The sequence below is a fragment of the Triticum aestivum genome, chromosome 3D, assembly GCF_018294505.1.
Source record: "Triticum aestivum cultivar Chinese Spring chromosome 3D, IWGSC CS RefSeq v2.1, whole genome shotgun sequence".
Taxonomy (NCBI): domain Eukaryota; kingdom Viridiplantae; phylum Streptophyta; class Magnoliopsida; order Poales; family Poaceae; genus Triticum; species Triticum aestivum.
Genome location: NC_057802.1, coordinates 494,299,858 through 494,316,081, shown reverse-complemented (window position 1 = coordinate 494,316,081; position 16,224 = coordinate 494,299,858).

Sequence of the window (16,224 nt, the reverse complement as noted above, 5' to 3'; positions counted from 1 at the left end):
GTCTATCACTGGTCCAGATTCGGCCGCTTTAACTAGTTTGGCTTCTATCCATTTGGTGAATTTGTCCACCATGACCAATAGGTATTTTTTCTTATGGCTTCCCCATTTAAGGGGTCCGACCATATCAAGCCCCCAGACCGCAAAGGGCCAAGTGATGGGGATTGTTTGGAGAGCGGTAGGTGGCATATGGCTTTGGTTTGCGAAAAGCTGGCAACCGACGCAACATTGAACAAGGTCCTGTGCGTCTGCTCGAGCTGTCGGCCAATAAAAACCTGTACGGAAGGCCTTGCTTACAAGGGCCCGAGCTGCGGCGTGGTGGCCGCCAAGTCCAGCATGAATTTCTGCCAAAAGTTGCCGTCCTTCCTCTTCGGAGATGCACCTTTGAAGGACTCCGGTAGCGCTTTGCTTATAAAGCTCTCCCTCGTGGACCTTATAGGCTTTAGACCATCGCACAATGCAACGTGCCTCATTTGGGTCCTCAGGTAGTTCCTGCCTAGTTAGGTGTAACGCCCCAAGACCGACGCTTCAGAAGACTTCCATATTTTTTTCGTGATCACTGTGTGTTTCTTTTGTGCTTGCTCTTTCATTTTTGCATTGCATCATGTCATCATGCCATCATGTCTTTTAATTTTAAAAACTCAACTAAGTAAATTGCATGGATCTTCGATCCATTTAAATCGAGGGAAATGCACATGGTGATTTCTCTTTATAACATATATCCTCCCAATATTATTAGGGAACTATATTAAAATATTCCATTAGTTGGAGTTCACCATCACACACTTTCAAATATCCTAATGCCTTTGTTATCTTAATTCTTGGTCTCCAACCTTGCCTTATATTTTTTCATGATATTCCGGAGCTCCACCATAAATCGGAACATTTTTTGACACTTCTAAAACCTTGTTCTAGTTCAAACCATTTGAATTCAATTCAAAGAGTTTGAATTTAAACTTCGTTCAGGCCACTTCTATTTTTCCTGGATCAAGCTCATTTTTATGTGTCCGGAAAAATTAACCTCCCGCGCAAATTCTATCCCTAACACTTCCTTTCTTCCCTTTTTCTTCTTTCATATTTTCTGTTTTGGGAGATAAAAGAAGAAGATTGAGGGAGAGAGAGCTTAGCCCAGATGGCCACTCAGGCCCAGCAGCAACCAGCCACTAGAAGCCCATCCGGCTCCCCTGTTCTAACCCTAGCTCTCTCACCGATCCCCCACTCCCCCTCATCCATCCTCCATCGCCGCCAGTGCTCGATCCCCTCCCCCCACCTCGCTCCAGCCACCGCAGAACCAGGCTGCCGCCCGCTCTCTGGTCCACCATCGTCGTCGGAGCCCCGCGCCAAGACCGTCCCTCGCCTGGACCCGTCAAGCCCCGCCACCGGCCTGTTGCACTGCTCGACCCCGACCTCCACCATCCCGCTTTGAGCCCCGCGCCAAGACCGCCCGTCGCCTGAACCCTAGCTCTCTCACCGATCCCCCACTCCCCCTCGTCCATCCTCCCTCTGCCTCCTCGCCATGGCCCTCGCGAGCTTCCTCCCGCGCCGCCTCTCCTCCTGTTTCTCTTGCTCGCGTCGCCCCGCGACCCCGCCGCCGCTCCGGCCGGCGAGCCCATGCTCCGACGCCACCGTCCTCGTGCTGTAACGCTGCCGGCAAGCCCTGCCTCTGTCTCCTCCTTCCCCGCGCGTGAGATGCTCTCCTCCTCCAGCCACATCCCGCTCGCCTCCTTCTTCTCTTCCTCGCGCGCCCGCGACCATGGCTGCCTCGTCATCAAGCTCGCCATCGTCTCCCTAGTGGCCAACTGCGTCGACCTCCTCTGCAAGGACAAGCCACTGCTGCTCCACCACCACCACCTTGCTCCGTCGCTCGCCTCCCCCACGACCTCGCGTCGCCCCGCTGCCCGAGCCATCCTCTCCGCCCTCCTCCTGCGCCGCACACACACGCCCCGCGCCTCACCTCCATGGCCTTCTGCCCGAACCACCACGACCACGTGCGCCTCCTTCATGGTTGCCGTGCTGTTGGTTTTTCATGCCTCGTCCTGCTGCTGTGGGTGCCTCGCGAGCCGCCGATGTCCTCGCGAGCTGCTCTGTCCGATAGGGATCCCATCCAAGACGAGCTGGCTGCCCCGTTGGCCCTGCTGCCTTTCTCGTGGCCAAGTCAACCCAGACGCCCGGAGTACATCTTTGGTTGCACACCAAGTCGGCCTTGCCTTGCTGCCTCATGTACACTGTTGGTCAACAGTTGATGCACGCCAAGTACTTCGACTACAGCCGATGCCCCGAGGACACCGAGTACGACTACTCACGGGACCCGTCAAGTTCATCTACGTGCGTGTACGACTACACATCCGGGATGCGTCCAGTACCTCTACGGAAGACACGAACGTCTATGAACCGTGTCCGACGAACATTGCCAAAGACCGTCGAGTGAACCACTACCGTCGCCGTGGATTCGACAAGACAATGTGTACCACTACTTCCACGACGACCGTGTACCACTACCGTCGCGAGAACGACTACTTCCACGATGACCCTGCGAACAACTACTTCCTCTACATCTCACCGACTCGATCCGCCCCGAAAACTCACGCTTCGAAGGTATAACCGCCGAGATGACCTTTCGAGAACGAATGTTTGCGATGCATGAGATGCTCGTGTTTGCACCGTGTCCGAGAGAGGTCTTTGCACGTTCCTCGTTTCCTTACCACTAATCCGTGGGAAACCGGTAACCGGGAGCACCCCACCATCTCTTGCGTGTTTCACACATCCGCACAATTCTCTTTTGCGTCGGTATCTCCATGCGCGACCAGAACCGATGTGTTGCCGTGGCATCATTTTCGTTATCGTTGCCGTGGCACCCTTTTTCCTTGCACCACGGTAACAAAGGCTTCATAACATGCTCATGTCCACGTTTTCATAAAAATTGCTTAAAAACTTGCATATGTCATTCGCATTATGATAACAACATTTAAAAGCCTACAATTGATGTTTGCATTAAAATTGCTAAATGACATGAGGATTTTCCGGAATTATTGTTTGTTGTTCCGGCCTCATTTAAATTGCCTAGATAGTTAGTTTACTTATGCTTCACCTCTTGCCATGTTAATCAGCATTTAATATTGTTGGGTTTATAACCGAGAGAACTAAACAATTGTTGTGGTGTTTCGTCAAGATGCAACTCGTTGCATATTGAGCTCCACTTAACTAGTAGTTCCGTTTGTGCACTTTGCCATGCCATGCCTCTTTAAACTGAACATGCATCATACTTGTTTGTGCATCATGCCATGTGTATGTGGTGGTTGTTTACTATGTTGCTTGTTTCTTTCCAGGTTGCTTCTCTCGTTAGCTTCGGTTTTGTTCCGGAGTTGTGAGGATTCGTTCGTCTATGTCCGCTCGTCTTCTTCATGGACTCGTTCTTCTTCCTTGCGGGATCTCAGGCAAGATGACCATACCCTCGAAATCACTTCTATCTTTGCTTGCTAGTTGTTCGCTCTATTGCTATGCTACGTTACCTACCACTTGCTTATCAAGCCTCCCAAATTGCCATGAACCTCTAACCTTTGTCACCCTTCCTAGCAAACCATTGTTTGGCTATGTTCCCGCTTTTGCTCAGCCCCTCTTATAGCGTTGCTAGTAGCAGGTGAAGATGAAGATTGCTCCATGTTAGATTATGTTTATGTTGGGATATCACAATATCTCTTATTAATTAATGCATCTATATACTTGGTAAAGGGTGGAAGGTTCGGCCTTATGCCTGGTGTTTTGTTCCACTCTTGCCGCCCCAGTTCCGTCATTCCGGTGTTATGTTCCTTGATTTTGCGTTCCTAACGCGGTTGGGTGATTTATGGGACCCCCTTGACAGTTCGCTTTGAATAAAACTCTTCCAGCAAGGCCCAAACTTGGTTTTACATTTGCCTTACCTAGCCTTTTTCCCTTGGGAGTCGCGCATCCCGAGGGTCATCTTATTTTACTCCCCCCCCGGGCCAGTGCTCCTCGGAGTGTTGGTCCAAACTAGAGCCATTGGCAGTGCCACCTCGGGAAACTTGAGGACTGGTTTTAGTTGTACGTAGTGTTCATCTGGTGTGTCCTGAGAACGAGGTACGTGCGACTCCTATCGGGATTGTCGACACATCGGGCGGCTTTGCTGGTTTTGTTTTACCATTGTCGAAATGGCTTGTAAACGGTATTCCGAGACTGATCGGGTCTTCCCGGGAGAAGGAATACCCTTCGTTGACAGTGAGACCTTATAATGGGCTAAGTTGGGACACCCCTGCAGGGTATAAACTTTCGAGAGCCGTGCCCGCGGTTATGTGGCAGATGAAAATTTGTTAATATCTGGTTGTAGAGAACATGACACTCGACCTTAATTAAAATACATCAAACGCGTGTGTAGCCGTGATGGTCTCTTCTCGGCGGTGTCCAGGAAGTGAACACGGTTTCTGGGTTATGTTTGATGTAAGTAGGACTTCAGGATCACTTCTTGATCATTGCTAGTTCACGACCGTTCCGTTGCTTCTCTTCTCGCTCTTATTTGCGTATGTTGGCCACCATATATGCTTAGTGCTTGCTGCAGCTGCACCTCACCACCCCTTTCCTACCCTTAAGCTTAAATAGTCTTGATCTCGCGGGTGTGAGATTGCTGAGTCCTCGTGACTCACAGATACTTCCAAACAGTTGCAGGTGCCGACGGTACCAGTGCAGGTGACGCAACTGAGCTCAAGTGGGAGCTCGATGAAGATCGTGTTCGTAGTGTTGTTTCGTTTCCTGTTGATCAGTAGTGGAGCCCAGTTGGGACGATCAGGGATCTGGCAGTTGGGTTGTCTTCTTTTATTTTGGTTCCGTAGTCGGACCTATGTGTGTATCTATGAATGATGTATGTTTTATTTATGTATTGTCTGAAGTGGCGATTGTAAGCCAACTCTTTATCCCATTCTTGTTCATTACATGGGATTGTGTGAAGAGGACCCTTCTTGCGACTAAACCACAATGCGGTTATGCCTCTAAGTCGTGCCTCGACACGTGGGAGATATAGCCGCATCGTGGGTGTTACAAGTTGGTAATCAGAGCCATCCCCGACTTAGGAGCCCCCTGCTTGATCGAATCGCTGATGTTGTTGAGTCTAGAATAAAAAATGTTTTGAGTCTTAGGATTATATATATCGGAGAGTAGGATTCTTTTGACTCCTCAGTCCCTTCGTCGCTCTGCTGAGGCCTCCTGACGTAGAAGTTTTGACTCTTCTCTCCTCAAATTTCACTAAAAAAGTTGTTAGGATCACGCGGGTATCTTGGAATCGTTCCGATGGTTTTGTGACGAGAACATTGTTCTTGGTGTCTCCTGACATTTAGGGGTTGTTGCAGTGTCCCGGGGAGTTGAGCTCCGAGGTGTTGTCGTCACAATTTTATCGTTGCAGTTCTGGAATACCTGAGTTTCGCCGACATCGAAATCTCTTTTATGCAGTTGTTGGTGAGATCACCTCGACGCCACCTAGTACTGGGGCGGGAGTTCGGGATTATTGCCATTACTCGTATAACAGATGCTTTTCGAAGGTTGAGGTAAATGATTTCCGAAGGTTTCTTGGTTATGTGTTGAAGGATGGATACAGCTGGATCTAGGTATTGTTAGTTTGGGTGATATATTTTGTGTCCCCAGTATCCCCAACACCTGATTGCATAACCAAAATGTTTTGGGAGTTTATAAGTGGGAATTCAAGTAGCTCCTAGGATATCTTTCCGACAGATGCATGATATGAGATTGGGGTTCGACGTCTAGTGGTCCGCCTTTCCACGGTTGGTTTTACAGTGGTCTCGTAGTGTCTTAAAGAGTCCTTGGCTATGCCGACTCGGGGACGCTTCGTATGTCATGTGCACTGCCTTGTACATGATGGTGTTGTACGATCAAGCCCATGTGGGCCCCACCACGAAAACTTCGGACGAAATCTCTATCATATATTTGTTCCGGCTTATTCCGCAAGCCAAATCCTTTGTTTTGTTTTTTTTTTGTTTTGTGGTATTCGAGTTGCTTCGAAGTCAAATGTTGAATCCATACCTTCACTAAACGGTGTTCTCATATTGCTATGTGAATAGTAATCCTTCTTGATCATCGAGATCATCATGTTAATTCTTTTCCAACCGGCGTGTTTCTCTTCAAGTGCATCCAGTCATTCCAACGTTCGCAAGATCAATTCTAAGCTTTTCTCAACGGTGTTCGTTTCATCCGACCCAAGTTGTCTTTGTTTTCCCACCCTCCCACCCTTTTTCTTTAAGGACTCAGATTTCTTAATGAAGTATCCTTTTTATTCACGTGAAGTCCCTTCATTCTTTTCAATCAATGTTCTTACCCGATGGTTCTCATGAAGATGTGCTTCAAGTTTATTATTCTTCGTTCTTTTTCTTCTCTGGTGGATTCAATTCAAGCCTTGTTGATCATATCCTTTCCTTGTTTCAAATGTTTTCTCATGCCGGTGCAACTCTTAATCATTCTTCACGTGCTATTCAATTGTTCCGGAGTGCTGAAGACGCCTCAGGAGATTCATGTTTTCATTCCTAATCCGTTCAAGCTATTTCGAGGTTGTTATCTCATTCAACTCATTTAATTCAACTAGCACAATCTCTCTTTTAAATCATTTCAATGGTGTTTCTCTTGAGTGGCCCCTAACCCACAAGTCTTTTCCCAGGATCTTACCTGACTCTTCTAACTTTTCCTGGAGCTATTCTCAAATTTATTTAAAAGTTTGACATAAGAATGAGTTTTCATCAGCATATGTCTTTCTCCAAGATCTTTCAAATTCTTTCATCGTTGGTTCAACCTTCTATTCTTCATTCCAGAGTGCCAAAAATTCATGGTGGTGTTTCGCATCATCATTCTCAACATTTGAAGAACGAAGAAGAATTTCTCCTAAATCTTGGTCCATTCTCTTGAAGATTCATAGTTCTAGCTTATGCCATCCTCTCATAATTGTTTTTGATTGTGAGAATTATTTTCACCTACCCGGAGCATTTCACAAGTCTTTTCAGTTTGATTCTTCAGAGCCCATCACCTCATAATTATTCATTCAAGCTTTCAGCTCTCGTTCTCCAAATCATACCGGTGCATCACTCAAATATCCTCTAATCAGTTCATGATCTCTTCGTTCTCGTGTATCTAAATTCTGTCAAGTATCTTCATTCATTTTCTAATTCTTTCCGTTGAATCGTGCCTTTGCTACTTTCATTTTCAATTCTCGCGGTGGTTCGTTCAAGATTTCTCTTCCCTCGTTATCATATCAATTTATTCGTTGTTTCAATCCTACCGGTGTTTCGATGAAGACCTTCACCAGTTTGCGCAATATCTATCTTAATCCTTTCTACGAGAATAAGTAGTATGCAAGATCCATTGCTTGTCATCAATCTAAATTGGTGAAGGATACGCGTAATGTAATTCTTATTCTTGTTTCCTCCAAGTGATTAATTCCTTCTTCCGCAGTTCGTTCATGATATCAAATTCTCGGTTCCAAGTTGTTCACCTTTTGTTTCCGGAGTTCCAATCTCTCTCAGTTAACTCACGCGAAGCCCCATCTAAATCATTGCAAGGATTTTTTTTCATTCTTCAATTGTTCTTCAAGATTTCTCTCGGAGTCAAGATCCGTCAAGTTATACTCTAAAATAAACGTGGTGCTCAACACATGTGTTGTTTTGAGGAGTTCAAGCATTCTTCATCTTACATTCTGAAGTGCAATTCTCTCTATCAATATTTTTGAGGTGGTGTTATGTCATTCTCGATAATTTTCCTTCGGGTTTCATGATTCACAAAGTTTTCAAGAGTGACATATTTAAATCCATCATTTTATCCTCGTTCAAGAGATCTTTTCATCCAATCAATCTTTTTGTTGGAATTGTATTGGGTTATATTTCACCTATAGCCTTCCCTAAGGAATGTAGCTATTTGGGGAGTTTATCAATGATCAAGTTTTCTCTTTCTCCTCTTGGTGGAAGAAGTTTTCATCTCTTCGTTCATCTCAAGCAAGCAATTGTTTCCGTTAGTGGCGGGTTGTCACCTCATAATGTTGAGATGTTTCCATAAGCCCACTACAAGCTTATTCTTTTCGTTGTTGGTTTTCCAACAACTCCGTTCAATCCTACTTCGTAAGGATGCTCCTTAAAATTCATTTATGGTAGGAGATGTTGGTTTCATTCTTCGTTCTATTCACTCCAACTATCTAACTATCATGCATTGTTTCCGGAGGCTTTGTGATGTTGCTCTCTTCGACCAATCATCTTGTTTTGTCAAGATCATGTAATTTTTCCTTTCTTATCCATTTAGCCGGAGTGTCGTGTTTTCATTCGAGTTCTCTCATCTTATCAAGTTTTGTCTCCTTCCTCAACCGGAGTGCTGTCTGAAATATTTCTTACCCCTTGTGCCATTCTTTCATTAGTTCCGGAGGCAATGTGTTGTTAATTTCATCGAGTATCCTCTCATCTTGTCAAGATCATGTTCAATTCCTTCCATTTATAGTCAGAGTGCTGCCCAAATTACATCATTCTCATTCCTTCTTTATCTTGTTTTAACTGGAGTGTTGTGTCTATCATTCCTCTTCTAACCGGAGTCTCACCCAAGTGCTTTCATTTTCCCAAGTCCATATTCTACCCCTTCCATTTTCCAACCGGAGCGTTATCGTAATTGATCATTAAGCGTTATCGTAATTGATCATTATCGTTCCTTGTACCTCTCGTTTCAACCGGAGTGCTTGCATGTACTTCTCGTCCATTTTTCTCGTCATTCATAGCTTTGCAAACTCCAAAGTTCACATGGTGTTCCTTGTTTCTCTTTTCTACCGGAGTCTACTCAATTTTGTTCAACTCTGTCGTATTCTTCTTTGAAGTTTTCAACCTCTCAAGGTTCTTTGGTTTCACTCTTTTGTCAATGAAGCAACTTAGTTTTATCTCTTCTCTTCCTCTTCCGTTTTCTCTTCGGTGCAATCCTAGATCTCGGGACGAGATCCTCTTGTAGTGGTGGAGTGTTGTAACGCCCCAACACCGACGCTTCAGAAGACTTCCATATTTTTTTTCGTGATCACTGTGTGTTTCTTTTGTGCTTGCTCTTTTATTTTTGCATTGCATCATGTCATCATGCCATCATGTCTTTTAATTTTAAAAACTCAACTAAGTAAATTGCATGGATCTTCGATCCGTTTAAATCGAGGGAAATGCACATGGTGATTTATCTTTATAACATATATCCTCCCAATATTATTAGGGAACTATATTAAAATATTCCATTAGTTGGAGTTCACCATCACACACTTGCAAATATCCTAATGCCTTTGTTATCTTAATTCTTGGTCTCCAACCTCGCCTTATATTTTTTCATCATATACCAGAGCTCCACCAAAAATCCGAACATTTTTGGACACTTCTAAAACCTTGTTCTAGTTAAAACCATTTGAATTAAATTCAAAGAGTTTGAATTTAAACTTCGTTCAGGCCACTTCTATTTTTCCTGGATCAAGCTCATTTTTATGAGTCTGGAAAATTTAACCTCCCGCGCAAATTCTATCCCTAACACTTCCTTTCTTCCCTTTTTCTTCTTTCATATTTTCTGTTTTGGGAGATAAAAGAAGAAGAGTGAGGGAGAGAGAGCTTAGCCCAGAAGGCCACTCAGGCCCAGTAGCAACCAGCCACTAGAAGCCCATCCGGCTCCCCTGTTCTAACCGTAGGTCTCTCATCGATCCCCCACTCCCCCTCGTCCATCCTCCATCGCCGCCAGTGCTCGATCCCCTCGCCCTCTCCTCGATCCCCTCCCCACACCTCGCTGCAGCCACCACAGAACCAGGCTGCCGCCCGCTCTCTCGTCCACCATCGTCGTCGGAGCCCCGCGCCAAGACCGCCCCTCGCCTGGACCCGTCAAGCCCCGCCACCGGCCTGTTGCCCTGCTCGACCCCGACCTCCACCATCCCGCTTCGAGCTCTGCCATCGCCGCGTCCTCCCTCTGCCTCCTCGCCATGGCCCTCGCGAGCTTCCTCCCGCGCCGCCTCTCCTCCTGTTTCTCTTCCTCGCCTCGCCCCGCGACCCCGCCGCCGCTCCGGCCGGCGAGCCCATGCTCCGACGCCGCCGTCCTCGTGGTGTAACGCTGCCGGCAAGCCCTGCCTCTGTCTCCTCCTTCCCCGCGCGTGAGATGCTCTCCTCTGCCAGCCACCTCCCGCTCACCTCCTTCTTCTCTTCCTCACGCGCCCGCGACCATGGCTGCCTTGTCATCAAGCTCGCCGTCGTCTCCCTGGTGGCCGATTGCGTCGACCTCCTCTGCAAGGACAAGCCACTACTGCTGCCACCACCACCACCTTGCTCCGTCGCTCGCCTCCCCCACGACCTCGCATCGCCCCGCTGCCCGAGCCGTCCTCTCCGCCCTCCTCCTGCGCCGCACACACACGCCCCGCGCCTCACCTCCATGGCCTTCTGCCCGAACAACCACGACCACGTGCGCCTCCTTCATGGTTGCCGTGCTGTCGGTTTTTCATGCCTCGTCCTGCTGCTGTGGGTGCCTCGCGAGCTGCTCTGTCCGATAGGGCTCCCTTCCAAGATGAGCTGGTTGCCCCGTTGGCCCTGCTGCCTTTGTCGTGGCCAAGTCAACCAAGACGCCCGGAGTACATCTTTGGTTGCACACCAAGTCGGCCTTGCCTTGCTGCCTCCTGTACACTGTTGGTCAACAGTTGATGCACGACAAGTACTTCGACTACAGCCGATGCCCCGAGGACACCGAGTATGACTACTCACGGGACCCGTCAAGTTCATCTACGTGCGTGTACGACTACACATCCGGGATGCGTCCAGTACCTCTACGGAAGGCACGAACGTCTATGAACCGTGTACGACGAACATTGCCAAAGACCGTCGAGTGAACCACTACCGTCGCCGTGGATTCGACAAGACAATGTGTACCACTACTTCCACGACGACCGTGTACCACTACCGTCGCGAGAACGACTACCTCCACGATGACCCCACGAACAACTACTTCCTCTACATCGCACCGACTCGATCCGCCCCGAAAACGCACCGCCGCGAAGTTATAACCGCCGAGATGACCTTTCGAGAACGAATGTTTGCGATGCATAAGATGCTCGTGTTTGCACCGTGTTCGAGAGAGGTCTTTGCACGTTCCTCGTTTCCTTACCACTAATCCGTGGGAACCCGGTAACCGGGAGCACCCACCATCTCTTGCGTGTTTCACACATCCGCACAATTCTCTTTTGCGCCGGTATCTCCATGAGCGACCGGAACCGATATGTTGCCGTGGCATCATTTTCGTTATCGTTGCCGTGGCACCCTTTTTCGTTCCACCACGGTAACAAAGGCTTCATAACATGCTCATGTCCACGTTTTCATAAAAATTGCTTAAAAACTTGCATATGTCATTCGCATTATGATAACAACATTTAAATGCCTATAATTGATGTTTGCATTAAAATTGCTAAATGACATGAGGATTTTCCGGAATTATTGTTTGTTGTTCCGGCCTTATTTAAATTGCCTAGATAGTTAGTTTACTTATGCTTCACCTCTTGCCATGTTAATCAACATTTAATATTGTTGGGTTTATAACCGAGAGAACTAAACAATTGTTGTGGTGTTTCATCAACATGCAACTCGTTGCATATTGAGCTCCACTTAACTGGTAGTTCCGTTTGTGCACTTTGCCATGCCATGCCTCTTTAAACCGGACATGCATCATACTTGTTTGTGCATCATGCCATGTGTATGTGGTGGTTGTTTACTATGTTGCTTGTTTCTTTCCGGGTTGCTTCTCTCGTTAGCTTCGGTTTCGTTCTGGAGTTGTGAGGATTCGTTCATCTACGTCCGCTTGTCTTCTTCATGGACTCGTTCTTCTTCCTTGCGGGATCTCAGGCAAGATGACCACACCCTCGAAATCACTTCTATCTTTGCTTGCTAGTTGTTCGCTCTATTGCTATGCCGCGTTACCTACCACTTGCTTATCAAGCCTCCCAAATTGCCATGAACCTCTAACCTTTGTCACCCTTCCTAGCAAACCGTTGTTTGGCTATGTTCCGGCTTTTGCTCAGCCCCTCTTATAGCGTTGCTAGTAGCAGGTGAAGATGAAGATTGCTCCATGTTGGATTATGTTTATGTTGGGATATCACAATATCTCTTATTTAATTAATGCATCTATATACTTGGTAAAGGGTGGAAGGCTCGGCCTTATCCCTGGTGTTTTGTTCCACTCTTGCAGCCCTAGTTCCGTCATTCCGGTGTTATGTTCCTTGATTTTGCGTTCCTAACGCGGTTGGGTGATTTATGGGACCCCCTTGACAGTTCGCTTTGAATAAAACTCTTCCAGCAAGGCCCAACCTTGGTTTTACATTTGCCTTACATAGCCTTTTTCCCTTGGTACTCGCCCATCCCAACGGTCATCTTATTTTACCCCCCCCCCGGGCCAGTGCTCCTCGGAGTGTTGGTCCAAACTAGAGCCACTTGCAGCGCCACCTCGGGGAAACTTGAGGATTGGTTTTAGTTGTACGTAGTGTTCATCCGGTGTGTCCTGAGAACGAGGTACATGCGATTCCTATCGGGATTGTCGACACATCGGGCGGCTTTGCTGGTTTTTTTACCATTGTCGAAATGTCTTGTAACCGGTATTCCGAGACTGGTCGGGTCTTCCCGGGAGAAGGAATAGCCTTCATTGACCGTGAGAGCTTATAATGGGCTAAGTTGGGACACCCCTGCAGGCTATAAACTTTCGAGAGCCGTGCCCGCGGTTATGTGGCAGATGAGAATTTGTTAATATCTGGTTGTAGAGAACTTGACACTCGACCTTAATTAAAATACATCAACCGCGTGTGTAGCCGTGATGGTCTCTTCTTGGCGAAGTCCGGGAAGTGAACACGGTTTCTGGGTTATGTTTGACGTAAGTAGGAGTTCAGGATCACTTCTTGATCATTGCTAGTTCACGACCGTTCCGTTGCTTCTCTTCTCGCTCTTATTTGCGTATGTTGGCCACCATATATGCTTAGTGCTTGCTGCAGCTCCACCTCACCACCCCTTTCTTACCCTTAAGCTTAAATAGTCTTGATCTCACGGGTGTCAGATTGCTGAGTCCTCGTGACTCACAGATACTTCCAAACAGTTGCAGGTGCCGACGGTACCAGTGCAGGTGACGCAACTGAGCTCAAGTGGGAGCTCGATGAAGATCTTGTTCGTAGTGTTGTTTCGTTTCCTGTTGATCAGTAGTGGAGCCCAGTTGGGACGATCAAGGATCTGGCAGTTGGGTTGTCTTCTTTTATTTTGGTTCCGTTGTCGGACCTATGTGTGTATCTCTGAATGATGTATGTTTTATTTATGTATTGTGTGAAGTGGCGATTGTAAGCCAACTCTTTATCCCATTCTTGTTCATTACATGGGATTGTGTGAAGAGGACCCTTCTTGCGACTAAACCACAATGCGGTTATGCCTCTAAGTCGTGCCTCGACACGTGGGAGATATAGCCGCATCGTGGGTGTTACAAGTTGGTAATCAGAGCCATCCCCGACTTAGGAGCCCCCTGCTTGATCGAATCGCTGATGTTGCTGAGTCTAGAATAAAAAATGTTTTGAGTCTTAGGATTATATATATTGGAGAGTAGGATTCTTTTTACTCCTCAGTCCCTTCATCGCTCTGGGAGGCCTCCTGACGTAGAAGTTTTGACTCTTCTCTCCTCAAATTTCACTAAAAAAAATTTAGGATCACGCGGGTATCTTGGAATCGTTCCGATGGTTTTGTGACGAGAACATTGTTCTTGGTGCCTCCTGACATTTAGGGGTTGTGGCAGTGTCCCGGGGAGTTGAGCTCCGAGGTGTTGTCGTCACAATTTTATCGTTCCAGTTCTGGAATACCTGAGTTTCGCCGACATCGAAATCTCTTTTATGCAGTTGTTGGTGAGATCACCTCGACGCCACCCAGTACTGGGGCGGGAGTTCGGGAGTATTGCCATAACTCGTATAACGGATGCTTTTCGAAGGTTGAGGTAGATGATTTCCGAAGGTTTCTTGGTTATGTGTTGAAGGATGGATACAGCTGGATCTAGGTATTGTTAGTTTGGGTGATATATTTTGTGTCCCCTGTATCCCCAACACCTGATTGCATAACCAGAAAGTTTCGGGAGTTTATAAGTGGGAATTCAAGTAGCACCTATGATATCTTTCCGACAGATGCATGATATGAGATTGGGGTTCGACGTCTAGTGGTCCGCCTTTCCACGGTTGGTTTTATAGTGGTCTTTTTGGATCCTTGGCATCGAAGTCTCCATTTATTTGAGATATTGCGAGGTTCGAGTCCCCACACACCTCCAGGCGTTGAATGCCCATGGAGACTGCCATCCGGAGACCATGTAACAGGGCCTCATATTCTGCTGCGTTGTTGGAGTCTGTGTATAGTATTTGGAGTACGTATTGGACTGTGTCTCCGGTGGGGGATGTCAGGACGACGCCAGCCCCCAGACCAGCCAGCATTTTAGAGCCGTCAAAGTGCATGATCCAATTGGAGTACGCGCCGTACTCTTTAGGGAGTTCGGCTTCTGTCCATTCGGCGACAAAATTAGCCACTACTTGTGACTTAATGGCTCGCCGTGGTTTGTATATTATGTCGAACGGGAGGAGCTCGATAGCCCATTTAGCAATCCGGCCTGTGGCCTCGCGGTTGTTTATTATGTCGTTGAGTGGTACTTCAGAGGCCACCGTAATTGAACACTCTTGAAAGTAGTGTCGTAGTTTCCGTGATGCCATGAAGACCGCATATGCTATCTTTTGATAATGTGGGTACCGTAATTTGCATGGAGTGAGGACAGTGGATACATAGTATACTGGCTTTTGAAGCGGGAACTTATGTCCGTCCGTCTCTCGTTCAACGATGAGCACTACGCTTACAACTTGGTGTGTTGCCGCTATATATAACAACATTGGTTCACCGACATTTGGCGCGGCCAAGATTGGATTTGTGGCCAAAACGGCTTTTATTTCTTCTAATCCGGCCGTGGCCGCATCCGTCCACTCAAAGTGTTCGGAGCGTCAAAAAAGGCGGTAAAGAGGCAGTGCCTTTTCTCCTAATCGGGAGATGAAGCGGCTTAAGGCAGCCACACATCCAGTTAGTTTCTGGATTTGCTTGAGGTCTGTTGGGATGGCCAACTGTGACAGAGCTCGGATTTTAGCCGGATTTGCTTCAATTCCTCTGTTGGAGACGATGAAGCCTAAGAGCTTTCCGGCGGGCACGCCGAAGACGCATTTTTCCGGGTTGAGCTTAATGTGGTATGTTCGGAGATTGTCGAACGTAAGCCTCAAGTCGTCTATTAAAGATTCGACATGTCTGGTTTTAATGACCACATCATCTATGTATGCCTCCACTGTTTTGCCGATCTGTGTCTCCAAGCATGTCTGAATCATGCGTTGATAGGTTGCACCGGCGTTTTTGAGCCTGAAAGGCATGGTGTTAAAACAGAAGGGGCCGTGTGGAGTGATAAATGTCGTTGCGGCCTGATCGGACTCCACCATCTTAATTTGATGGTATCCGGAGTATGCGTCGAGGAAACACAGTGAGTCGTGTCCTGCGGTAGCGTCGATAATTTGATTGATGCGAGGGAGGGGGAAGGGATCCTTGGGGCAAGACTTGTTAAGGTCCTTGAAGTCGACACATAGGCGCCAGGATTTGTCCTACTTTGGTACCATCACCAGGTTCGCTAGCCAGTCCGGATGTTTTATTTCTCGAATGAATCCGGCCTCCAGTAACTTGGCTAGCTCCTCTCCCATGGCTTGTCGCTTAGGCTCAGAGAAGCGCTGAAGAGTTTGCTTGACCGACTTCAATCCCTTTAGAATGTTAAGGCTATGCTCGGCCAGCCTGCGTGGGATTCCTGGCATGTCTGAAGGATGCCAGGCGAAGATGTCCCAATTCATGCGCAGGAACTCCCGCAGCGCGCCGTCGACTGTGGGGTTTAACTTTAGCCCGATGGATGCTGTTTTTGTAGGGTCCGTTGGATGGACTTGGAATTTGACTATTTCATCCGCTGGTTCAAAAGAGGTGGACATGGATCTTTTGTCGAGTATCATGTCGTCCCTGTCCACTGTGGAGCGCAGCGCAGTTAATTCTTCCGCCGCTAGGGCTTCGGATAACGCCTCGAGGGCCAGTGCGGCTGTTTTATTTTCAGCGCGGAGTGCTATGTCCGGATCACTAGCTAGAGTGATGATTCCATTGGGCCCGGGCATTTTGAGCTTCATGT